This window comes from Phyllobates terribilis, unplaced genomic scaffold (assembly GCF_046119375.1).
Source record: "Phyllobates terribilis strain yellow unplaced genomic scaffold, ASM4611937v1 Scaffold_1__5_contigs__length_1240528914, whole genome shotgun sequence".
NCBI lineage: Eukaryota > Metazoa > Chordata > Amphibia > Anura > Dendrobatidae > Phyllobates > Phyllobates terribilis.
This window is the reverse complement of record NW_027362761.1, coordinates 629853651-629879538: the sequence shown is the minus strand read 5'-3', so window position 1 is coordinate 629879538 and position 25888 is coordinate 629853651. Positions and strand designations below refer to the sequence as shown.

Sequence of the window (25888 nt, the reverse complement as noted above, 5' to 3'; positions counted from 1 at the left end):
TCAGACATGAACTTGCTTTCTTGTAATTTCCTTCTGTGTTCTTTTCCCAATAGGCTTAAGCAGGTGGCGCCCAAACTACAAGTGAAGAACATAGGAAAAGTTAGAACCAGATATACATTCATATATACACTGGGAAAATCGTGAAGGATCAGTCAACGATTCAATTAGTTAAAACACTTCTACCCAATAAGGGTATGTGCCCACGATGCAGAAATGAAGCAGAAAATTTCTGCAGCGTTTCTGCATCTCCCTTGCCAGAAAAAATGCATGCAGATTGTGCATTTGACTCGCCCCCTGGGCCGAGGGACACCCGGAACCGGGCTTCTGGGGGTTGTAGTCTCCGTGGCGGTGACCCGGGCCCGTGGCTCAGTGTGGTCAGGCCAATGGCGGTCTTTTGTGGGGGCTTTTATGGGATAATGTCCGACTACGCCACCCGTGGATTGCGGTCAGTGCGAACCGCCGCTGCAAGGCAGACCGCTGGGGCTGATGGTGTATGCAGCTGAGGTAGTGTGACTCCCGACGGGAAGAGTGAAGCCCCAGGGCAGTGTAGTAGACGGTGGGGGTTATGGTGCACGGGCGTCCCAGTACCAGTAGTGCTGCATACGGTGAGAAAGCACAGAGACAAGGCGTTGCAGTTCAAGCTTTTTACTCACAGTTCTCATCCAGTTCACTTGTGCACAGGTAGGACCGCCCGAGCCGTGCTGCTTCCACCAGGCAGGGGGCTCGGTCAACCCCCAGGTAATTCCAGAGTGTGGCACAGGACTCCCTTCTATCCTTTCGTCAGCCGTGCCCCACCAATGACACTACTTTTGTCCAGCTGCCTCTGATCTTCTCCTGGGAGGGCTGGGTACCCACTTCCCTGACCCTATGTGGTGTGCCTTTCTAGTAGGTGTAGTAAGGGGTCGCACCACTAAATGATTGCGACCACCGGTTCTTGGTTAAGGATTAGTCGCCTCCACCAACTTGGGATCCGGTACCCTGTTCTGCCAACCCGTCACCTGTAATCTCCTGGGTCCTTAGGGTTCCTTCTGCCTTCGTGTCTCTGGGCCTCTCTTGGTGTTCTGTTCCTTCTTACTTTCCTTTCTGTTCCTTTCTGTTTCTGTCCTTTCTTCTGGCTCTGGCCTTCACTCTAGGCCTGCCTCGTGGAGCTGGGCCCAGACTGAGCCACAGCTCCCTGTCAGCCCTCCTGGTTGAACTCCTTTTCTCTTCTCCTCCTGACTGAACTGACTCTACTCGACTAAGATGAAGACACCTTATATACCTACCTCTCTGTGTATGAGCCCAGGTGACTTCCAACCAATGGGCTCCTACCTATGCCCAGAAACCGTCCCCCCCTGCTCCTACATCACTGGGTGTGCTTCCCCCTCCCCACTCCAGCCAGGGACATGATTTGTCGTGCCTGCATTACTGTACTAATGGGAGCACCGTTGAGCTGTCCCTCGGAAATGGGGTGTGTGTGATGCATGCAGCTAACCGAGCCCCGATAGCATCACTTGGAAAGTGCTTGACAACTAGGTCACACTATATAAATCCATGCAAACAGCATGGATTTATATAGTGTGACTGTAAAAAATAAAGCTATACTTACCGATCCCCTGCCGCATGTGCTGCCGCGTGTGTTGTCGCGGTCCTTCCGGGTTGCCGGCATATCGCGAGACAGTCTGCGGTCACATGATCGCGACGTCATCTCAGGTCCTGGAAGATAAGCGCTGCCGGCCGGCCCGCGAGAAGGTAAATATAAACTTTATTTATTATTTTATTCTTTTTTTCACAGGTACAATGATACCCAGGTCTGGATGAGAGTCTTCTCTCCTCCAGAACTGGGTACCATCCGCACATAGAAACGCATATAATCCACATGTACAAACGTATAGACACGGATTATATGCGTCTCAATGCAAGTCAATGGCGGCAATTCCGCTGCGCTTCCGCAAAATTAATGAACATGCTGCGGATTTTTGAGCGCCGCAGAAACGCTGCGGAATAATCCGCAGCATGTGCATTGACATTGCGGAATGCCATTGAGGACCATGTGGTGCAGATTACCAAGCGTTTTTAATGAGTTTCCACTGCGGAAATTCCGCAGTGGAAACGCATGAAAAACGCATCGTGGGCACGCAGCCGAAAGGTCTAGATTTTAGAGTATGTGGGTTGCCTTAAAAGGGTTATATAGCATCTATAAGAACTATGTTTTTTTTACTATGTAGTATCAACAGTGTAAAAAATTGGTTTCGATGACGAATGCTTCAGCAAAGGCACATGCTTGACAGCTGCTCCATTCATTCCCTAGGTAGCTGCTCGGCTTTTTCCGGTAGACTCCCAGCGGTCATGCATCTGACCTGCGGCACATATTTTGTAACAGGGATAAAAGTTCTCCATTGGGGATAAAAATTCCCCGTTCTGCCAATTGGTGCATGTTGCATCTTTGTGGACTTAAAGATATATTTTGTGCATTTTGGTTTCATTAAATATATTGCACCATTTGGCTTTTACAGACTATTTGCTTCCCTGCACATTCAACTTTGATGTGGTCAGTGGTCTTAAACCAGCTGAGATGAGGTCAGAAAAAGACATAAAAAAAGGTACTCTCCTTCTCTTGTTATAACAGTTCTCTCCTATTGAACTGTTATAATAAGCTCACTGATGGATTCTTAGACAGTGCAAGATAGAGACTACAAAAGGCAAACGGTGCAAAATTTTTAATCAAATCCAATTCCAAAAAATTATTTTTAGCTAAAAATGCATGCATTTAAGTATTTAAAAAAATTGTCTTTATTGATGGACAACCCCTATAGAGCAATTAGGGTCTATATCTGTAGCTAGTGCCGAAAACATTAGGAACCATATTTCAAATAAATGGGGTTGTCCGTGCTTTTATACTTTCTTATCACTGGTCAGTAATAGACCATGTTATACAGTCAAGGACCATGTTATACAGTTGACTTAGTCTTATGGCCACGTCACACGATAGATAATTGCTGCCAAGTATATAATGTTAAAAGGGGTTATCTAGGACTATTACATTTTTTTAACTATTGACCTAAGAACTAACAGGTAGGTAGTTGCTAACTACCAGTCTGTTGTGCCCTGCACCGATCTCTGCTGACACAGAGCGGTCACAGCAATTCAGCGGCTTCTGCTAATATCATGTCTACAGAGCAGCGGCTTCTCTTCTGCTCTGGTCTCTTGATGGATCGTGACTGCTGACGTCATGCTGATTGGCAGCCGACTCACAAGTTGCCTAACGTCGGTAGCCACGCCCCATCAACAGAGCAGCCTGGAAGAAGAAGAGCTGCTCTGTTGACTTGGAGCAGCTGAATCGCCGGCGACAGTGGTCGGTGACCTCTCCGAGCCGGCACCGGATACAACAGGCAGATAGTTGCCACTGTTAGTAACAACCTGCCTGTTAGTTTTTAGGCTTATAGTAAAAAGATAAAATAGTCCTGGATAAACCGTTTAAAGATCCAGCAACAAACCTTCCATTCACGATCTTTCATAAGCCTGATTTTTGGTTGGTCAGTCATGTAAGATTTACAAACAGTACCATTGGGGCTTCAGGACTGGAGAACGGAGACTCCTCATGAGATCTATTTTCTTTATTGACAGCGTCATCACCATTTCTGTGCGCAAACTTCTGCTTCAAGGCTTTGGCTATAATGGCTGCAGGGTCTGTGGGATCATTAAGTGAACATCTCTTCTTGTCTTTCCTGGTTTAGGGTTTCCCACCAGGGGATCTAAAGCAAAAAATCGGTGAAAATAAACATCACTGCCATTCTGTAATTGACAGGCTATAACTTAGCTCTTCATACAAACTACTTTTCATTCATTGCTGCTATGTCTAATAAGATTTTTTTTACAGACTTTTTCTAAAAAAATGAATCAATCACCTGCTATCCATTTTCTGAAAAGACTTGTCTAAGATCCTATTAGTGGGGCTAATACAGCATATTTATAATTAGGGACAGACTACTCTGAAATGTTAAACCTAATATAATTATTGAAATCATGTTTGCATAAGTTAATTTTAACTTTGCAAGTTATCACCTATCTGTGAAGCCCAGCTGTGCTTGGTATCACAGACCCAGGAGGGTGTATTGAAGGATTCCTCCACAAGAGGCCCCCATAACCATTCACACATCTCCACCTTCCACCTCAGACCACCAGAGGGAGCTCCTTAGGGAGATATATAAGGGAAGGTGGAGCCAGGCAGCAGTTAGTCTAGACTGGAGACGACAGAAAGCAAACCTGTTGTGAGAGTTCCTGCAGTGCAAAAGCCTGAGAGAGGTCAGTCTGCAGTGGAGCACATTCTAGACTCACGTGTAGCTCAGTGAGGTGAGCTTTAGGTGTGCCGGCGCCATAAGATCGGTGAAACGCGGCACGCTGCCGTTAGTGTGAGTAGCCTATTGAGGGTCCGAGTAGGCCGAAGGCGAAGAGTAGAGAGTTAGTTCATAGGGGGCAGAGGAGCTTAACTAGCTCACCCCGAAGAAGAAGTAGTTACCGGACACCGGGTCCGAAGCTTGCCAGGATCTCCACGACCCAGTAAGATAAACTGGAATCCCTGGAGAACTACAGGTCCCAGGATCGCTAAAGTGCTGATACGTACCAGAGCCAGGAGACACATAGGCCCCGTAGGTTGGGAGCGTGCACTCCAAGAGAAGGCCCTACCACAAGGTCAGCCAGCGCAGGACAGAGACAAAGTTAGGCCTAGCTCCAGGCAGGTCAGAAACTTACTACGCAGAAGCCAGAACCAGGAGGCCCTAAACCTGCTCATTGGGGAGGATCCGGACATACACCCTTCACCCTACAGTGCTCCGGGCAGTGCCTGAAATTCCACCAGTAAAAGGTACTGAAGTGACTATTGTGTCCGTCCCTGTTCTTGATCTGGCCCGGCGGAGTCTCTTTGTCCTGCATCCCCGTTCCTATACTGCCCTGAGGCCCAGCTCTACCTGTGGGGAGCTATACCATCAAGCTGCCTTATCACCAGCCTCAGTGGACTGCGCAGCGCTGGTGATCCTCACCAGAAGCCACAGGTGGCGTCACGAACTCTTTCTTTTACAAGACCAACCCTTTTAAAAGAGAGGCTCAGAGTACGGGCCCGGGAGCCGACCACCGCGACATCCCTAAAGGCCCGGGTACCGAGTCATCCCCATTCCCCTGGGCTAGTCATCTCTTTCCTGGCGTCACAAACAGGATCACGTGCCCACTGCAATGACACCGTGTTTTGCCCGTTGCCACCGGGTACTGTGCGCCTTTATTTTGAACTGTGTACGAAAAGTTGTGGTGAAGATAGCCGCCATTGTTGGGCCGTTGAGCGAGAAGAAGGGCGTAACCGCGGGAAAATAAGGGGCGTACCTGCAAAAGAGCACGAAGTCCCGGACACACCCCACGCCTTGATGTCAAATCAGGAAGCGCCAGGTCCTGTACGGAGCGTCGCTGAACGCTCTGACGTAGGATGCAAGCGACGCAAGGTCCTGAAGACAACCGTCACCTGCGGAGCTGCAGCCTACCGGAAGAAAAACTAGAAGGTAGGCCACGGTTAACTAGGGGGGCGCTAGGATGTCCGTCGAACAGCAGAACGCCGACCTACCGGTCAACGTCCCCGATAATGGGCAGGCCGAAGCCGCCGCTCCACCAGCAGCGCCTGTAACACCTGTTATTCCTATGACTTTACCGTACATTCCTGGAGAAAAGTGGCTCCGCCAGTACAACGGCAAACCAGATACCCTGTCTGGATTTAAGCGGAAGATATGTGGTATTTTGGACATGTACTCTATGACCGGCAAACAAAGAGCTGCCGTTGTATTAGGACAGCTGACCGGTGCTGCGGAGCGGGAAGTGGAAACATGGTCGGCCGCAGACCGGGGATAGTGTCCGCAATATTCCAAAAACTACATACTGTCTTTGAGGACCTTACTGAGGCGGACCTCCGGATGAGGTTCTACAGCTGCTCCCAACAACCAGAGGACTATGTTCGTGACTACGCCTGGCATCTTCAAGGGGCCCTGCGGGCTCTGAACCAGGTTAGTCCGACCAGCTTTGAGAATGAGAACAAAATGCTGAAGGAACAGTTTTTCCGGGGACTGAAGTCTCCAGAGGAGAGCAGGACTGTGCGTTGGTGGTCCCTGGATCATCCAGATGCCACCTTTGACAATCTAAAGGACATGGCTATAAAAGGACTACAGCCCCTGGAGACAAATGCCATCCAATGTTACCAGGGTGGGGCAACCCCAGAGCCTGCAACGCCCACCTTTTCTCCAGTGACTGCTGAAGCTAAGGTTCCAACAACGTCCCCTAAAGACCTGGACAGTCTGCGCTCAGAGGTGCGTCAGTTGAGTAAAACCCTGACCACCGTGCTGAGTGCCCTGCAGCTGCGGACGGAGCCTGAGGGAGGAGGGAAGATCCTGCTAGCTGATAGCCCTGAGGATGTCCCCTGGATGCGGAGGAGGAGGAGGCCAACACCACCCTCGCCGAGGACCAGTGACCAACGCCGTCCACCAAGGGAACCGATCTGTTACCGATGCCATAAGACCGGACACATCGCCCTGAATTGTCCCTTAAATGAGAAAACCCTGGGTCCGAAGGCCGCCACCCAGGAGTAGACTCACCAGGTCCATCAGACTGGTACAACAGGTTCGTCGGAGGAAGACCTTTCCTGTCCATTGTATTGGACGGGATCCCGATGCATGCCCTGCTGGACACAGGATCTCAGGTAACCATCATACCTGAAGTCCTCTACAAGAGGTACTGGTCCATGGACGATCTGCGTCCGCCAGCTCCAAATTTGTCTGTATATGCATCAAATGGACTCCCCCTTAACCTACTCGGGGTTAAGAATGTGACTGTAAGGTGGGGAGAGTGGAGCTGAAGGACCAGGGACTTATTGTAGTGAAGACTAACCCTGATGACAGCAACCCATATATGGTACTAGGCACTAATGTTGTTGGTAACTGTTTGGGAGAGGTTGTGTTCTTGCTCCAAGAGATCGCTGACACTGCCAGACCGAGACAGAGGAGGGCGCTGCAGAGAGAGATCCGCGTCTTGATGTATCAACAGCAAGTACAATTAACAGATGGTGAAATCGGTAACGTGAGGGTAACAGACCCTATACCCATTGTTGTTCCCCCAATGAGTGAAATGCTCATCTGGTGTAGAGCTGCCATAGGTCTTAGAGGACAGAGCTACCAGGCGGTAGTAGAACCCCCTTGCTCTGAGCACAGACCCACGCTCTTAACCGCCAGGGGGGTGGTAGATGTACGTAATGGGAGGGTGGCTGTCCGTCTTCTTAACCTAGGGGAAGATGAGGTCAAACTGCCACGTTATGCCACTGTTGCTAAACTACATGCTGTCAACAACAACTGTATCCATGTGGCGGAGTCCTTAACTTCACCAGAAGAAGTGGAAGATAATGACCCTGCAACCCAGGTGGAGGATTGGTGTCAACAGCTCCATGTTGGGACAGACACCACTCCTGCCCATCAAAAACAGGGTGTACACCGGGTGGTTCAAGAATACTCGCAGGTGTTCAGTAAACATCCACTTGACTTTGGGAGGGTTAAGGGGGTTCAACATCATATCTCCACAGGCAACCATTCCCCAATTAAAGAACGTTATAGGCCTATACCCCCAGCTCACTACCAGAAGGCAAAAGAAATGCTGCATGACATGAGGAAGGCGGGAGTAATTAGGGATAGTTGTAGTCCCTGGGCGGCTCCCCTAGTGCTGGTTAGGAAAAAGGATGGGAGCATGAGAATGTGTGTAGATTACCGTCAAGTAAATCGCATTACACATAAAGATGCATACCCTTTACCACGCATAGAAGAGTCCCTAGCTGCCTTAAAGTCTGCAAATTACTTTTCTACCCTTGACCTCACTAGTGGTTACTGGCAGGTCGCTGTGGCTGAGGAGAATCGGGAGAAGACGGCCTTCACCACCCCGATGGGACTCTGCGAGTTCAACAGCATGCCGTTTTGACTCTAAAATGCCCCCGGAATGTTCCAGAGACTGATGGAGTGCTGCCTGGGACACCGCATCTTCGAGACTGTGTTACTTTACCTGGATGACGTAATTGTGTACTCCAGAACGTACGAGGACCACCTGAAACACCTGGCAGAGGTATTTGAGTCACTGTCCCGGTACGGGATGAAGTTGAAGCCCTCAAAGTGCCACCTGCTCAAGAGAAAGGTACAGTACCTGGGGCACATTGTCAGTCCGGAAGGGGTAGCACCAGACCCGGAGAAAGTTACTGCCATCCAGAAGTGGCCGGAGCCGAAGAACCTCAAGGAGGTGCGTCAGTTCTTGGGACTAGTCGGATACTACCGGAGGTTTGTAAAGGACTACACTAAGAAGGCAGCTCCTCTGCAAGACCTCCTGGTAGGGCAGTCCCCCAAAAGCAAAAACCCTCCATTCCACTGGGGTAAAGAACAGGCTGAATCATTTCAAGAGATGAAGGAGATCCTGACAGGTGATGAGATCCTAGCCTACCCTGACTACAGCCAAACATTCCTGCTGTATACAGATGCCAGCAATGAAGGCCTGGGCACTGTCTTAAGTCAGAAGCAGAATGGCCAGGAGAAAGTCATCGCGTATGCAAGCAGGAAGCTCCGCCCGACCGAGAGGAACCCAGAGAACTATAGCAGCTTCAAGTTGGAGTTCCTGGCCTTGGTCTGGGCCATCACAGAAAAGTTCAAGCACTACCTAGCCTCCAGCAAGTTTACTGCCTACACTGACAATACCCCCTTAACTCATCTTCAAACAGCCAAGCTGGGAGCCATGGAATAGCGATGGATGGCTCGGCTGTCAAACTACCAATTCACCATAAAGTACCGGGCGGGCCGCAAGAACGCCAACGCCGATGCCCTGTCCAGGATGCCTCACCAGTCAGACACAGAAGAAGAAGTGGATGACCTGGAAGAGGTTGAACTACCTGCCTTCCACCGGAATGGGATGGCCCACGAGCTACGAGCCTCCAGGAAGCAACGCGGTAAGACGTTAAACCCCTTGCCTCACCACAGCTGGAAAGAGACCCAGGACAGCGACCCGGTTGTCAGCCGTATCAAGGAGCTGATAACCCAAGAAGGTTCCTCCCTGGAGAAGGATGCGGCTCTCCAAGCAAAGCAGCTGTGGAATGAGAGAAGCCGGCTGTTTATCTACCGTGAGAAGTTGTGCCGGAGGTACGTCAATCCCAAAACCCTCGAGATGGTGTGGCAGATAGTGGTCCCCAAGACGGACATCCAGATGGTGTTGGAGGCCTACCACGATCAGGCGGGGCACTTTGGCTAGAAAAAGCTAGAGACCCTGTTGAAGTGTCGATTCTACTGGGTGGGGATGCGCAGCTTCATTGAGAGGTGGTGCAGAGACTGTGGACCCTGTAGCCTCAGAAGAAAAGACTACAGCAGCCAGAAGGCACCCCTGCAACCCATCAAGACGACTCGCCCTCTGGAGATCGTGGCCCTGGACCATGTCAAGTTGTCACCCAGTCAGTCAGGATACTCCTATGCCCTGACCATGGTGGATCACTACTCCAGGGTCCTGGTGGTCTCCCCTATCAAAGACCTGACAGCAGAGACAGCAGCTAAGACGTTCCAGGCGTACTTCTGCAGGTCCCATGGATAGCCTGGACAGGTACTGACTGACCAAGGCACGGCCTTTGAGGCTGAATTGTTCAAAGAGTTCTGCCATCTGTACGGGTATAAAAAGATCAGGACTACACCGTACCACCCCCAAACTAACGGTCTCTGTGAAAAGATGAATAACATCATCATCGATCTACTGAAGACCATACCACTAGTAGAGAGAAGCCAGTGGCCAGACCTACTACCTGACCTAGTGGATCTGTATAATCACATACCAGTAAGTTCCACCAATTGCACTCCGGCATATCTCATGCGTGCAAGACCAGGGAAGTTGCCCATGGACCTGAAGCTTGGTGTGGTAGAACCTGAAGCTGATGTGACCACTGAGGACTGGGACACGACCAGACAGGAGCAGTACAGGAGAGTCCAAGCCTGTGTCGAAGACAGTCTCACTCGGGTGAGGGATAAACAAGAGGCACAATACAACAGAAGTGCACCAGCAGAACCCTTCACACCAGGAGAAGTGGTATTGAAAAGGAAGCGGAGGAAACACAAGCTTGATGACCAGTGGGAGAGAGAACCCTACACTGTGTTGAATTCAAGGTTTGACAACAGGAAGACGTGTTTGATCAGCAAAGATGGAGGAAGAACAACTGCGACAATATCTAGGGACCACCTGAAGTTGTGTCCACATCTACTAAAGACTCAGGAAGAAGTGTCTTTCACAACCCAGGAAGAACCTAAAGAAACAGTGATACACACTGACCTTGGAGACTTCCCAGCGGATTGGCCTCAAATAGGAGGTGCAGTAATCATTCCAGTACTCCAATTCTATGAACAGCCAGAAAACCCTCCACAGCAAGTTGAACCTGTAAGTGCTGCAGAAGAGCCAGCTCAAGAAGTATCCCCGGATGAAGGATCCCCGGCAGGAGCGGAGCAAGAGGGCCCAGCCAATGGTAGACTTGCCAGTCCAAGAGAGAGGTTAAGGCAATTTTACAACATGGTTACATGTAAAACTGGTAGGGTAACTGAGGATACAGATACTGACACTCCACTAACCACAGCACTATGCAGATCAGTACGCAGCACAAGAGGTAAACCTCCTGCTAGGTACACTGAGTAAAGTAGCAAAATTTCAGAGAATGTAGATAGTTACTGTGATGAACCTGTAGCCGCCATCTTGGTAATGATAAATCATATCCAGGGATGGCCACACTTCAGCAGCCCCCACCCTTGGGACCTTCTGTTAAAACGTCAACTAGATAGTTTCCCCCCATCCAGGCTCCTGTAAGATAAGAAGCCTACTTAACACTTGAATGCTAGGAGCTTCAAAGACTTCGAGAGGAAACACAGCCAGCAGGGGGGGGTGCTTCGTCTATCTGTACCTGACCATTTGTCCCATAGGACTAGTTTCTTTGTCTGTCACAAGCATGGAGGCATAAGATATAGAAACATGAATAGTACACGCATGTTGCGTGGGATGGGCCAATAAAAAAATATCACGGCGTCCCGGAGCCATTGCGCACACAAGCCTCCGCGGTAGACGTTTGTACGTGCTCTGGAAGCCAAGATATAGCGCGGAGCCATTCCTGAGGACCGTATGGTATCATAATTGATATCAAAAGGTCGGTTACGGCGGCCCGAATCCATGGGAACCCCTGGGGGTATCATGAGACCATCCCAGAAGAAGTTATTGGGTTCCATAGAATTTGGGCTTCTGATCGAAGTTAGACCTGAGGGTGGAGACTGAGCCAGCTGACCTCACCAGCAGTGGGCGGGACGGGGCAGGTAAGATAGCAGGACAGACAAGAGACAAGTCAGTCTTGACCCAAGAGTGGTGTGCTGAACATCTGAGCACCAGCTGAGGCCACCAAGGGGAGGAGCAGTTTGACCATGCGGTGGTAGGCCTCAGCCTGTAACAAAGAACCGTGCCTGCGATCGCAGAATCCTCTCCCTGCGTCACAAGAAAATCAAGAAACCGGTAACTGATATGCTGTGGTGATTCTGTGTGTTGTATTCCATTGTTGTATAGTTTAGCCTGACCTTATACCTGTGTATATTTAGTTGTATATCGTGTATCTAGTGTATTATTATAATCAATTACCTCAAGTAATTGTGGGCCTGCCTTTTATTCTGCATAACGAACGCACGTCCGTGTGAGCTCGGCTCAAGCCAAAAACGCTACCCAGGGTTGGTTCCTGACCCGATATAGGCCCATTCACGGACTGGGCGTATATCTAAAATAGGGACTGGTGGCAGCATACCAACTGGGGATTGGGGAAGGCTGGTAGTGACGGTCGGAGGTTCAGATATATATATTCCTGGCGCGGCCAAGGAAGATATATATACCGCCCTCACTACAGAGGGCCCCGATACCCAGTAGGTTACAGGACAGTCTCCCTGGCGACCGCTTATCCTAGGTGCAGTTCCTTGACTGACCTGAGGCTAAGAGGGCGCTAGCGAGTTGTGCTGTGTAGTGACGTTACGGTTTAGTGACGTTGAAGGGATAACACACTACCGTGTTCCCTGCGCTGGTTGCAGCTTCCTGGCACTACTTTCTCTAGGTGCAGTACCTTGACTGACCTGAGAGGTAAGGGGGCGCCAGAGAGCTGCACCCACCGGCCGGCTTTCATCACATTGGTGGCAGCGGTGGGATTGCAGAATAATAGTGTTGTGGGACCCCTACTCCCAGGCACTAAAGACTGCCAGTGGTAACTTCCACTGCTGGAGTCTTAAGGTCAGCCCAACATTAGACGGTCAGGCTAAAAGTATAACAAGGTGTGTGCAAACTCAGGGTTGCAGCGGTGTCGGTTACCAAGATGGCAGACGGCACCAGGAGCAAGACCCTGCAGGAGGCTAATGCTACGGTCCGTGTGGCAGGAGGGGAGGACATTGTTACTCATGGCGAGGAGGAGTCCAGCCCGGGCACCTCAGGGAGCCAGTCCCCAGTATACGGTCCCGCAGTGGGCTGCCCACCACCTACCCAGCCCAGCCTGTCCAGATCACAAGCCCTTTTACAAGCGGCTATGGCAAGTCTCCAGTCTCATGGCGATGCCGTCTACAAAACCCTCCTGGCAGCATCAGAGAAGGCAGCGGAGGAGGAGCGCGAAGCTGCGGAGCGCCGGGAGGCTGCGGAGCGTGCAGAGCGGGCTGCAGAGCGCCGGGAGGCTGCGGAGCGTGAAGCTGCAGAGCGTGCAGAGCGAGCTGCGGAGCGCCAGCACCAACTGGACCTGGCCCAGCGGGGGCTTCCGCTAGAGCAACCAACCCATCAGGAGACCAAGTCGTCCAAAGTCCGAGCTGAGGACTTCCCTCTACTGGAGAAGGATGGGGACCTGGACTCCTTTCTGGTGGCATTTGAACGGACCTGTCTTCAGCACCATCTGGCCCGGGATCAGTGGGCCAGATACCTGACCCCCCGTTTGAGGGGTAAGTCCCTGGATGCCTTGGGGGACTTACCTGCCGGGGAGGTACAGAACTACGACTGCATCAAGCGGGCCCTGATCCGGCAGTACAACCTCACTCCCGAGTCGTACCGCCAGAAGTTCCGGAGCCTGCTGCGTGGCCCCAAGGACACCTGGACCGATCATATGCGGGCGCTGTTGAGAGCCGCAGAGCACTGGACCTCGGGTCTAGCGCTTACTACCCGCCAGGAGGTCCAGGAACTGTTCGTCACGGAGCAGTTCTTGTGGAACTGCCCAGAGGACCTCCGACAGTTCCTCCGTGACCGAAAACCAACAGGGGCTTCTGCTACAGCCGCCCTGGCAGACGAGTATGCCAATAACAGGGCGCCTGAGCTGAAGAAGTCTGCCAGCAGCACCTGGAGAGGGGGTAAGCCCAGTCATGCCCCTGTTTCCCCGGCCCCTAGAACACAAGGGGTGTATCCCCCTGTTGCCCTCTCCAGTCAAGGACCAGACGTAAGACGTTGTCATCTATGCAACAAACCAGGACACTTTAGGGCTGAGTGTCCCCAGCGCCAAAAGACCCCATCCCAGTCCCAGAGAGCGCCCAATGTTTTGTGTGTGGGAGGGGGTGGTGGTAGGTCCCTGGACAACATCCAACCCGTCACCATAGGCCGTTCTGCGGTCATGGGACTGCGGGACACGGGCGCTGAACGAACACTGGTACGGCCTGAGGTGGTGTCCCCCCAGGACTTGGTACCAGGAAAGACTCTTTCCGTCTCCGGGGTTGGAGGCGTGGAGCCGGCACTTCCCGTTGCCATGGTGTATTTGGACTGGGGTGCCGGAAGGGGGATGCGGGAGGTGGGAGTAACGCCAAATATTCCCGCAAATGTTTTATTAGGGACCGACTTGGGGCGTCTAGTATCGCAGTATGTACCCTCTGAACCCCCAAGTTCGGCCCCCCAAGAGTGTATTGATTTGTCTGCTGCTAATGCCAACCATGTTGTATGTAGTGTGTGTCCTGCTGAGGAGGAGGGAGTGAAACCTGAGGGTAACACCTGCACAGACACAACACAAACAGGGTTAGTGAAAGCAGGTGGGGAGTGTGGGGATGCCCGCAGAGGTGCTCAGCCGGCGTGCCGTGACCTCTTGTCCTCCGGTGAGGGAGGGGGCGGGCAGGATTCTGTAGAGGGAAGCTCAGGGATGGAGAGGGGGGCAGCTACCGGCAGTGTAGGGCTCCCAGGGGTATCCAGGCTGCTGAGTATAGGCCCACTGCAGGGGGAGGAACAGGCCATGGGAGGTGGGGGTGTCCCAAGAGAGGAGCCGCCAGGTAAGACCCCAGGGCAGGAGTTCCCCACATCCGAGATGTCCAAAGGCCTAGGAAGCCTGCCTGATCGGGCGGCTTGGTCAGAAACAGAGGGGAAGCAGGCACTACCCACGGTCACAGCGGTCATAGCCGCTGTCACCAGGAGTGGGAGCGCCGGAGCCCAAGGAGCCTTGCAGAGGTCCGACGGCTTCCCCACTTCTGACCAAGTGTCTGCCGGGTCAGACAGCGGCCAGGTGACATGCCCGGAGGGGCTGACAGAGGATGTGGCAGTTTCGTCGATTCTGGCCACATCAAGTCAGGAATTTCAGGCTGCGTTGGAAGCAGACGACAGCCTGAAAGCTCTCAAGGAACAGGCGGCACAGCCTCCCATGGAGTCAGACTGCGAGCGGGTGGTCTGGGACCAGGGACGGCTGTACCGGGTAACGGTCCAGCAGGGTTCACCGGAGGCGTGGCCCAGGGACCGACAGTTAGTGGTACCCTATCCGTTCAGGGCGGAATTGTTGCGGATCGCACACGAGATTCCGATGGCCGGACACCTAGGGATCGCTAAAACCAAGGCCAGGATAGCTCAGCATTTCTACTGGCCTGGGATGGGAGCCGCGGTGGGTGCCTACTGCCGTTCGTGTGACACCTGTCAGAGGGTGGGGAAGGCGGGGCCGCGCCCCAAAGCCCCACTGGTAACTCTGCCAATCATCGAAGAGCCTTTCTCGAGGGTTGCTGTGGATCTTATTGGACCTCTGTCCACTCCCAGCCACTCCGGGAAATGCTTCATACTCACGGTAGTGGACTATGCCACCCGGTACCCGGAAGCGGTAGCTTTGTCGTCCATTCGGGCCGACAAGGTGGCTACCGCCTTACTGGAGATCTTCTCCAGAGTGGGTTTCCCCCAAGAAATGCTCACCGACCGAGGGACCCAGTTCATGTCGCGGCTGATGGAGTCCCTCTGTAAGCAAATGCAGGTGCAACATCTGGTGGCCAGCCCGTATCACCCACAGACTAATGGCCTGTGTGAGCGGTTCAATGGCACCTTAAAGCAGATGCTTAAGATGTTGGTCGACTCCCACGGGAGAGACTGGGAGCGTTACCTCCCACACCTCCTATTTGCTTACCGGGAGGTTCCGCAGGCCTCAACGGGGTTCTCCCCCTTTGAGCTCCTGTACGGGCGACGGGTACGGGGCCCCCTGGCTCTGGTGAAGGAAGCATGGGAAGGGGATTTGGCCACCCCCGAGGTGTCGGTCATCGAGTATGTCGTGCGCCACCGGGACAGGATGATGGCCTTGGCAAAGCTGGTGCAGGACAATATGGCCCAGGCCCAGGCCGACCAGAAGCGGTGGTACGACCAGAATGCTTGTGAGAGGACCTACCAGGTGGGTCAAAAGGTGTGGGTACTGGTCCCCGTACCACAGAACAAGCTTCAGGCAGCCTGGGAAGGTCCCTACTTCGTGCACCAGAAACTCAATGCCGTCACCTATCTGGTCACCCTGGATCACGCCCGTGGAAGGAGGAAGGCCTTCCACGTGAACATGATGAAGGCTCATCATGAGCGGGAAGCGACTGCCCACCCAGTGTGCAACCTTCCCGAGGAAGGAGAGGTAGAAACCCTCCTGGATCTGCTCACCCAAGCCAAGGCGGGTGGGTCCATCGAGGATGTGGGGGTTGGCCACCAGCTCACGGAGGACCAACGGTCCCAGCTGGGGACCACCCTGCACCCCTTCCGGGGGCTGTTCAGCAGCCTGCCCGGAAGGACTGAGATGGCTGTCCACGACGTGGACACTGGCGATCACCCGCCGATCCGGCGTTCAGCATATCGGGTCTCTTTCGAGGTGCAGGGAAACATGCGCCAAGAGATAGACGAGATGCTGAAGCTGGGGGTGATCCAGGCATCCAGCAGCGCGTGGGCCTCGCCTGTAGTCCTCGTACCAAAGAAGGACCGAACTACACGGTTCTGCGTGGACTACCGGGGGCTCAACGCTGTAACGGCCACCGATGCGTTCCCCATACCACGCATCGATGACCTGCTCGATCGGATGGCCGGGGCTAAGTACCTGACCATCATGGATCTGAGCCGGGGGTACTGGCAGATTCCTCTGACCCCCGCGGCAAGGGAACGCTCTGCCTTTATCACCCCTTTTGGACTGTACGAGTCCACAGTGATGCCATTCGGCATGAAGAATGCCCCTGCCACTTTTCAGCGGATGGTCAATACGCTGCTTGAGGGACTTGAAGGGTACGCGGCTGCGTACTTGGACGATATTGCAGTCTTCAGTCCCACTTGGGAGGATCACCTAGAGCACCTGCGGCAGGTGCTCGGTCGGATCCACCGGGCAGGCTTGACCATCAAGCCGGAAAAGTGCCAGCTGGGCATGAGTGAGGTTCTCTACCTGGGTCACCGGGTAGGCGGGGGGGTTCTGAAGCCAGAACCGGGGAAAGTGGATGCCATCGCATCCTGGCCCACTCCTAGGACCAAAAAGCAGGTGATGTCCTTCTTGGGGACCGCCGGGTACTATAGGAGGTTCGTCCCACACTATAGCATCCTGGCCAAGCCCCTGACGGACCTCACCAAGAAGAAGCTGCCCGTCGCAGTCGACTGGACAGTCGCCTGCGAGACAGCTTTCGGGGCACTCAAGGCCGCCCTAAGTAGCTCCCCTGTACTGCAAGCTGCCGACTTCGACCGGCCGTTTGTGGTACAGACCGACGCCAGTGACTTTGGCCTCGGTGCTGTGCTAAGTCAGGTCAACACGACAGGCCAGGAACATCCTGTCTTGTACCTGAGCAGGAAGCTACTGCCCCGGGAGGTGGCTTACTCCACGGTGGAAAAAGAATGCCTGGCAATTGTATGGGCCCTGCAGCGTCTGCAGCCCTACTTGTACGGGAGCCATTTCACCGTGGAGACGGACCACAACCCCCTCAGCTGGTTACACACGGTCTCTGGGTCGAATGGCAGGTTGCTACGCTGGAGCCTCGCTCTCCAGCAGTACCACTTCTCCATTCGCCACAGAAGAGGCCGTGACCACGGTAACGCTGACGGGTTATCCCGGCAAGGGGAGGGTGCAGAAGGACGCACGGGGGAACACAGGAATGTGCTACCCCCTCGCGCCCTCGTATAGGGGGAGGTGTGATGAACCTGTAGCCGCCATCTTGGTAATGATAAATCATATCCAGGGATGGCCACACTTCAGCAGCCCCCACCCTTGGGACCTTCTGTTAAAACGTCAACTAGATAGTTTCCCCCCATCCAGGCTCCTGTAAGATAAGAAGCCTACTTAACACTTGAATGCTAGGAGCTTCAAAGACTTCGAGAGGAAACACAGCCAGCAGGGGGGGGTGCTTCGTCTATCTGTACCTGACCATTTGTCCCATAGGACTAGTTTCTTTGTCTGTCACAAGCATGGAGGCATAAGATATAGAAACATGAATAGTACACGCATGTTGCGTGGGATGGGCCAATAAAAAAATATCACGGCGTCCCGGAGCCATTGCGCACACAAGCCTCCGCGGTAGACGTTTGTACGTGCTCTGGAAGCCAAGATATAGCGCGGAGCCATTCCTGAGGACCGTATGGTATCATAATTGATATCAAAAGGTCGGTTACGGCGGCCCGAATCCATGGGAACCCCTGGGGGTATCATGAGACCATCCCAGAAGAAGTTATTGGGTTCCATAGAATTTGGGCTTCTGATCGAAGTTAGACCTGAGGGTGGAGACTGAGCCAGCTGACCTCACCAGCAGTGGGCGGGACGGGGCAGGTAAGATAGCAGGACAGACAAGAGACAAGTCAGTCTTGACCCAAGAGTGGTGTGCTGAACATCTGAGCACCAGCTGAGGCCACCAAGGGGAGGAGCAGTTTGACCATGCGGTGGTAGGCCTCAGCCTGTAACAAAGAACCGTGCCTGCGATCGCAGAATCCTCTCCCTGCGTCACAAGAAAATCAAGAAACCGGTAACTGATATGCTGTGGTGATTCTGTGTGTTGTATTCCATTGTTGTATAGTTTAGCCTGACCTTATACCTGTGTATATTTAGTTGTATATCGTGTATCTAGTGTATTATTATAATCAATTACCTCAAGTAATTGTGGGCCTGCCTTTTATTCTGCATAACGAACGCACGTCCGTGTGAGCTCGGCTCAAGCCAAAAACGCTACCCAGGGTTGGTTCCTGACCCGATATAGGCCCATTCACGGACTGGGCGTATATCTAAAATAGGGACTGGTGGCAGCATACCAACTGGGGATTGGGGAAGGCTGGTAGTGACGGTCGGAGGTTCAGATATATATATTCCTGGCGCGGCCAAGGAAGATATATATACCGCCCTCACTACAGAGGGCCCCGATACCCAGTAGGTTACAGGACAGTCTCCCTGGCGACCGCTTATCCTAGGTGCAGTTCCTTGACTGACCTGAGGCTAAGAGGGCGCTAGCGAGTTGTGCTGTGTAGTGACGTTACGGTTTAGTGACGTTGAAGGGATAACACACTACCGTGTTCCCTGCGCTGGTTGCAGCTTCCTGGCACTACTTTCTCTAGGTGCAGTACCTTGACTGACCTGAGAGGTAAGGGGGCGCCAGAGAGCTGCACCCACCGGCCGGCTTTCATCACAGTTACCCCTGGGGTATTGAGTATTAAATTGTAATGTATTGCATAACTGTTTGTTTTCATGCATGCTTATCAATTTGTGCTTTTTCCTATTAATTCTTTATTTGCATAATGAACTGCATGGCTGAGGACTGTGTGCAGCCCAAAAACTCTTATTGTATATAATTGCGCTCCCTGGAGTGCCCCTTTCAGGTGACCTCAGAAGGAAAACCTATCTGGAGTGGCTCTTTTGGAGGTGCAACTCGGATCTTCATGCCCTGCAGCCACCCCAGGGCCTGCGTAGAGGGTTTAGGACAGGTCCCTCAAAACTACCAAAGTACTCTACCTTGTGAGATGGACATCCTGTATGGGAACCTCACCATAGGAGACTTGGATTCTGAGGACACTCTGTATTTGTATTGTTTCTGCAACGTTTAAGATCCGTGCCTCCCATAAAGGGAAGAGTGTTCTAGTATTGCTTATGTTTCCTATTGTTACTGTTGTTATAAAATGTACTTCAGCCCGGGAGTGCTGAGTTTAACTAGGGGGGGGAATGTGAAGCCCAGCTGTGCTTGGTATCACAGACCCAGGAGGGTGTACTGAAGGATTCCTCCACAAGAGGCCCCCATAACCATTCACACATCTCCAACTTCCACCTCAGACCACCAGAGGGAGCTCCTTAGGGAGATATATAAGGGAAGGTGGAGCCAGGCAGCAGTTAGTCTAGACTGGAGACGACAGAAAGCAAACCTGTTGTGAGAGTTCCTGCAGTGCAAAAGCCTGAAAGAGGTCAGTCTGCAGTGGAGCACGTTCTAGACTCACGTGTAGCTCAGTGAGGTGAGCTGTAGGTGTGTCGGCGCCATAAGATCGGTGAAACACGGCACGCTGCCGTTAGTGTGAGTAGCCTATTGAGGGTCCGAGTAGGCCGAAGGCGAAGAGTAGAGAGTTAGTTCATAGGGGGCAAAGGAGCTTAACTAGCTCACCCCGAAGAAGAAGTAGTTACTGGACCCCGGGTCCGAAGCTTGCCGGGATCTCCACGACCCAGTAAGATAAACTGGAATCCCTGGAGAACTACAGGTCCCAGGATCGCTAAAGTGCTGATACGTACCAGAGCCAGGAGACACATAGGCCCCGTAGGTCGTGAGCGTGCTCTCCAAGAGAAGGCCCTACCACAAGGTCAGCCAGCGCAGGACAGAGGCAAAGTTAGGCCTAGCTCCAGGCAGGTCAGAAACTTACTACGCAGAAGCCAGAACCAGGAGGCCCAAAACCTGCTCATTGGGGAGGATCCGGACATACAACCTTCACCCTACAGTGCTCCTGGGAGTGCCTGAAATTCCACCAGTAAAAGGTACTGAAGTGACTATTGTGTCCATCCCTGTTCTTGATCTGGCCCGGCGGAGTCTCTTTGTCCTGCATCCCCGTTCCTATACTGCCCTGAGGCCCAGCTCTACCTGTGGGGAGCTATACCATCATGCTGCCTTATCACCTGCCTCAGTGGACTGCGCAGCACTGGTGATCCTCACCAGAAGCCACAGGTGGCGTCACAAACTCTTTCTTTTACAACACCAACCCTTTTAAAAGAGAGGCCCAGAGTACGGGCCCGGGAGCCGACCACCGTGACATCCCTAAAGGCCAGGCTAAAGGCCCGGGTACCGAGTCATCCCCATTCCCCTGGGCTAGTCATATCCACAGGATAAGCCTGCTGATCGCAGGAGGTCCGCATGGAAGACCCCCACCATGAATGGGGCTTGGAAGAGGCACATTATATTTGAGCCTTCTCAAGCATTCACGCCACTGCTACATTCATTATATGTGGGACTTCCAGAGAAGGGTACAGCATTGTTAACCCCATTCATGACCTTGCAATTTTCTGTTTTTGCCCTTTCATTTTTTTCTACTCTTATTCCCAGAGCCAAGTTTTTTATTTTTTGTCAATATACAGTACAGACCAAAAGATTGACACACCTTCTCATTTAAAGATTTTTCTGTTTTTTCATGACTATGAAAATTGTACATTCACACTGAAGGCATCAAAACTATGAATTAACACATGTGAAATTATATACCTAACAAAAAAGTGTGAACCAACTGAAAATATGTCTTATATTCTAGGTTCTTCAAAGTAGCCACCTTTTGCTTTGATGACTGCTCTGCAAACTCTTGGCATTCTCTTGATGAGCTTCAAGAGGTAGTCACCGTCAATGGTTTTCACTTCACAGGTGTGCCCTGTCAGGTTTAATCAGTGGGATTTCTTGCCTTATAAATGGGGTTGGGACCATCAGTTGTGTTGTGAAGAAGTCTGGTGGATACATAGCTGATAGTCCTACTGAATAGACTGTTAGAATTTTTATTATGGCAAGAAAAAAGCAGCTAAGTAAAGAAAAACGAGTAGCCATCATTACTTTAAGAAATGAAGGTCAGTCAGTCCGAAAAATTGGGCAAACTTTGAAAGTGTCCCCAAGTGCAGTTGCAAAAACCATCAATCGCTACAAAGAAACTGGCTCGCATGAGGACTTCCCCAGGAAAGGAAGACCAAGAGTCACCTATGCTTCTGAGGATAAGTTTATCCGAGTCACCAGCCTCAGAAATCACAGGTTAACAGCAGCTCAGATTAGAGACCCGGTCAATGCCACACAGAGTTCTAGCAGCAGACACTTCTCTTCAACAACTGTTAAGAGGAGACTTTGGGCAGCAGGCCTTCATGGTAAAATAGCTGCTAGGAAATCACTGCTAAGGACAGGCAACAAGCAGAAGAGACTTGTTTGGGCTAAAGAACACAAGGAATGGACATTAGACCAGTGGAAATCTGAGCTTTGGTCTGATGAGTCCAAATTTGAGATCTTTGGTTCCAACCACCGTGTTTTTGTGCGACGCAGAAAAGGTGAAAGAATGGACTCTACATGCCTGGTTCCCACCGTGAAGCATGGATGAGGAGGTGTGATGGTGTGGGGGTGCTTTGCTGGTGACACTGTTGGGGATTTATTCAAAATTGAAGGCATACTGAACAAGCATGGCTATCACAGCATCTTACAGCGGCATGCTATTCCATCTGGTTTGCGTTTAGTTGGACCATCATTTATTTTTCAACATGACGATGAACCCAAACACACCTCCAGGCTGTGTAAGGGCTATTTGACCAAGAAGGAGAGTGATGGGGTGCTACACCAGATGACCTGGCCTCCACAGTCACCAGACTTGAACCCAATCAAGATGGTTTGGGGTGAGCTGGACCGCAGAGTGAAGGCAAAAGGGCCAACAAGTGCTAATCATCTCTGGGAATTCCTTCAAGATTGTTGGAAGACCATTTCCGGTGACTACCTCTTGAAGCTCATCAAGAGAATGCCAAGAGTGTGCAAAGCAGTTATCAAAGCAAAAGGTGGCTACTTTGAAAAACCTAGAATATAAGACATATTTTCAGTTGTTTCACACTTTTTTGTTAAGTATATAATTCCACATGTGTTAATTCATAGTTTTGATGTCTTCAGTGTGAATGTACAATTTTCATAGTCATGAAAATACAGAAAAATCTTTAAATGAGAAGGTGTGTCCAAACTTTTGGTCTGTACGGTACCTTTTTTTTTTGCGGGACAAGTTGTTCTTTTGATTGACACCATTTATTTTACCATATCGTGTACTGGAAAACGGGAAAAAAATTCCAAGTGCGGTGAAATTGCAAAAAAGTGCATTTCCACAATTGTAATTTTTTTATTTTATTTACCATGTTCACTAAATGCTAAAGCTGACCAGCCATTATGATTCCCAGGTCAGTACGAGTTCATAGATACCAAACATGTATTGGTTCTTTTATATGTGAGTGGTGAAAAAAAAAATCAGAAGTTTGTAAAAAAAAAAATTAAAAAAAATCGCTTATGTCGCCATTTTCCGAGACCCGTAGCATCTCCATTTTTCGGGATCTAGGGCCAGGTTAGGGCTTATTTTTTGCGCCCTCAGCGGACGTTTTTATTTATATAATTTTGAGGTAGATACAATGTTTTGATCGCCTGTTATGTTTGCGGAGGCAAAAAAAGAAAAACATAATTCTGGAGTTTAGATTTTTTTTGTCGTTACGCCGTTTACCGATCTGATTAATTTACTTTATATTTTGATAGATCGGAGATTTCTGAATACAGCGATACCAAATATGCGTATATTTTTTTAATGGTTTTATTTTCAATAGGGCAAAAGGGCGTGATTTAAACCTTTATGTTTTTTAAAACTTTTTTTACTTTTTACTGGCAGCAATAGTCCTCTTAGGAGACTTGAAGCTGCAATCATCTGATTACCTGTGCTACACATAGCAGGGCTTCAGCACTGCTATGTATAGCAGAAATCACAATCTCCTATGAATGCCGGCCACAGGGGATCTACAATGACAGCCAGGGGTCTTCTGCAGACCCCCGGCTGTCATGACAACACATTGGCACCCCGCAATCACATGACAGGGACGCCTATGGGTGTGTCTTGTGACGAGCTTCTGGCAGGTGTGTATTAAATGCCACTGCTAGTGATTGACAGCGGTATTTAACTGGTTAACAGCTGCGGGTGGATCTCGGATCCGCCTGCGGCTGTTAAAGGCACATGACAGCTCATGAGATCAGCAGTCATGTGCAGGGAAAGATGCAGGCTCAGTGACAGATTTTTTTTTTTTTTACAGTTTTCTCCTTCATTCTATTTCACGCATGTCTGTAATAAAAAATATATATTTAAAGAAAATCTATAAAATGACCTTTCGACCGCCCGAAGCTTGATGGAATTCATGCCTTTTAACACATCCATCATACTGGGGAGCTGATCCACACTGCCTTTCTCTGAAGCCTCACTTTCCGTCGGGCTGCATTTGTGAGAAGCTTTACGTTCTCTTATAATATCAAGTGCAGATTTTAGTTGGGAAGATGGGACTGGGGGTGGTGGAGGAGGAGGAGGAGGAGGAGGAGGAGGGGGCAGCGGAGCTACTGGGGTTGTAAATTGCAAAAACTGTGCGGAAAGTGGTGGAGAAGCTGAAGATGGGGGTGAGAGGGCATTACCTGGGCAGCTAAATGAGCACATTGATTCTGTATCTGAGAAACAAAAACGAGATCAAATCATACCAAATACATAGCAAAAGCTTGACCTATTTAACCCATTAAGTGATTTATAAGGATTACAAAAACAATGGCTTACGAGACTGTGCGGCTTGTGACGGTTGTAGGGCAACAATGGCAGCAATCTGTACTCTCTGCTGCAGCAGCTCATCTTCCAAAGCTGAAAGGCATGATCGTCTGCAGGAAGGAGACTCTTTTCACACACTCTCTTGGCCAACATCATAGTCAGAAATCCTGAGTCTGAATTATTCGGGTCCATTGACTTGTTGGATGGAAGATCGTGTCTGATGTTACTAAAGGGAATCTGTCACCAGGTTTATGCTACCTCATCTGAGAGCAGCATGATGTGGGGGCCGAGACCCCGAATCCAGTGATGTTACTGGGCTCCTTGCTGTAGTTTTGATAAATCATTGTGACGCGCCCCCTGGGCCATGTTGTGCTGCGTTGCGCATGCGGGGGATACCCGGAGCCGGATCTGACAGGGGTAGTAGTCCTCGTGGCGGTGACCCGGTCCGTGCCCAGAGTGGTCAAACTAAGAGGCAGTGCGCGGCATTAAGATGTTATAGAGTTCGACTACGCCACCCGTTGATTGCAGCTATGAAGCCGCCGCTGCAGGGCAGACCGCTGAGGCCGGTGGTGTGGTTGTGCAGCGTGGATGGTATAACCCCCAACGGGAGAGGTATAGCCTCAGGGCAGCTGGTGAAGCAGGGAATGATGATAGTGGTAGTGGTGTGACAAGGAAGCTCAGAGACGTGCATTGCAGTTTTCACAGCTTTACTCACAGTTGGTATTCAGATCACTTCGGCCAAGAGTGACCACCCGAGCCGTGCTGCGTCCACCAGGTGCGGGACTCGGCCAACTCCCAGGCAGTTCCAGAGCGTGGTCCTGAGCTCCCCTCTCTTCCTTCCTACTGGCCGTCCCCACCAGGGATCCACCTTTGTCCAGCTCCCTCGGGCCTTCTGGTGGTGAAACCTTTCCCGGCTTCCCTGACCCTATACGTGGTATGCCTTCCTGGTGGATATGGCGAGGGGTCGCGCCAAAACTTGTCCACGACCTCTGGTTCCTGGCTGAGGATAATTGGCCTCCACCAGTTTGGGATCCGGTACCCTGTTCTGCCAACCCTTCACCCGTTAACTCGTGGGATCTCAGGGTTCCCTCTTCTCTTGCATCTCTGGGCCTCTCCTGGTGTTTCTGTTCCTCCTTCTTCTCCTTTCTCTCTCTCTCTGCTTCAGGCCTCCTCTCCAGGCCTGGCTCTGGAGCTGGGCCCAGACTGAGCCACAGCTCCCTGTCAGCCCTCTCTGGCTGAGCTCCTCTCTGCACAGAGCAGACCAAAAAGACCTTGTCCTAAGATGGTGCCCACCTTATATACTCCCTCTGACACCTGAGCCCAGGTGACAAGCACCCAATGGGCTCCTACCTATGCCCAGAGTCCCTCCCCTATCTGCTCCTACACCACTAGGATGTTCCTCCCCCCTCCCCACTCCAGCCGGGGACAGAAGCTGTCGTACCTGCACATCTATCTGGTGGGAGTACCGTTGGTCTGTCCCCCGGAAATGGGGTGAGTGTGGTGCATGCAGCTAACTGAGCCCAGTTCCACACTCCATCCTTACCCGGGAGTGGAATACCACACCTCTGGATCGAGGTGCAATACCCCTGTAGCAGCCGAGTCCTCGGGGTGCTACAATTGTGTTATCTGCTGCAGCTCTGCTAGTCCTCTCAATGATCAGCTCCTGCTATGCAGTCCTTAATATTCATGAGCTCAGGCTAACCATGTCCCTCTCCACTGTCAGCGTTGTCTATGCACAGTGTAGACAGAAAGCTGTAAATCAGTGGTGCAGGCAGGGCTGTGGAGTCGGTAAGCCAAACCTCCGACTCCTCAATTTCCATGACACCGACTCCAACTCTGACTCCAACACCCTCATACATGGCTCATGTTTAAG

The 25888-nt window shown here is 51.4% G+C and overlaps 1 pseudogene; it reads right to left on the bottom strand.

Moving 5' to 3' along the window:
• On the bottom strand, window positions 1-24359 carry LOC141154813 (mitochondrial fission regulator 2-like; annotated as a pseudogene).
• Window positions 24360-25888: the final 1529 nt, after the last annotated feature.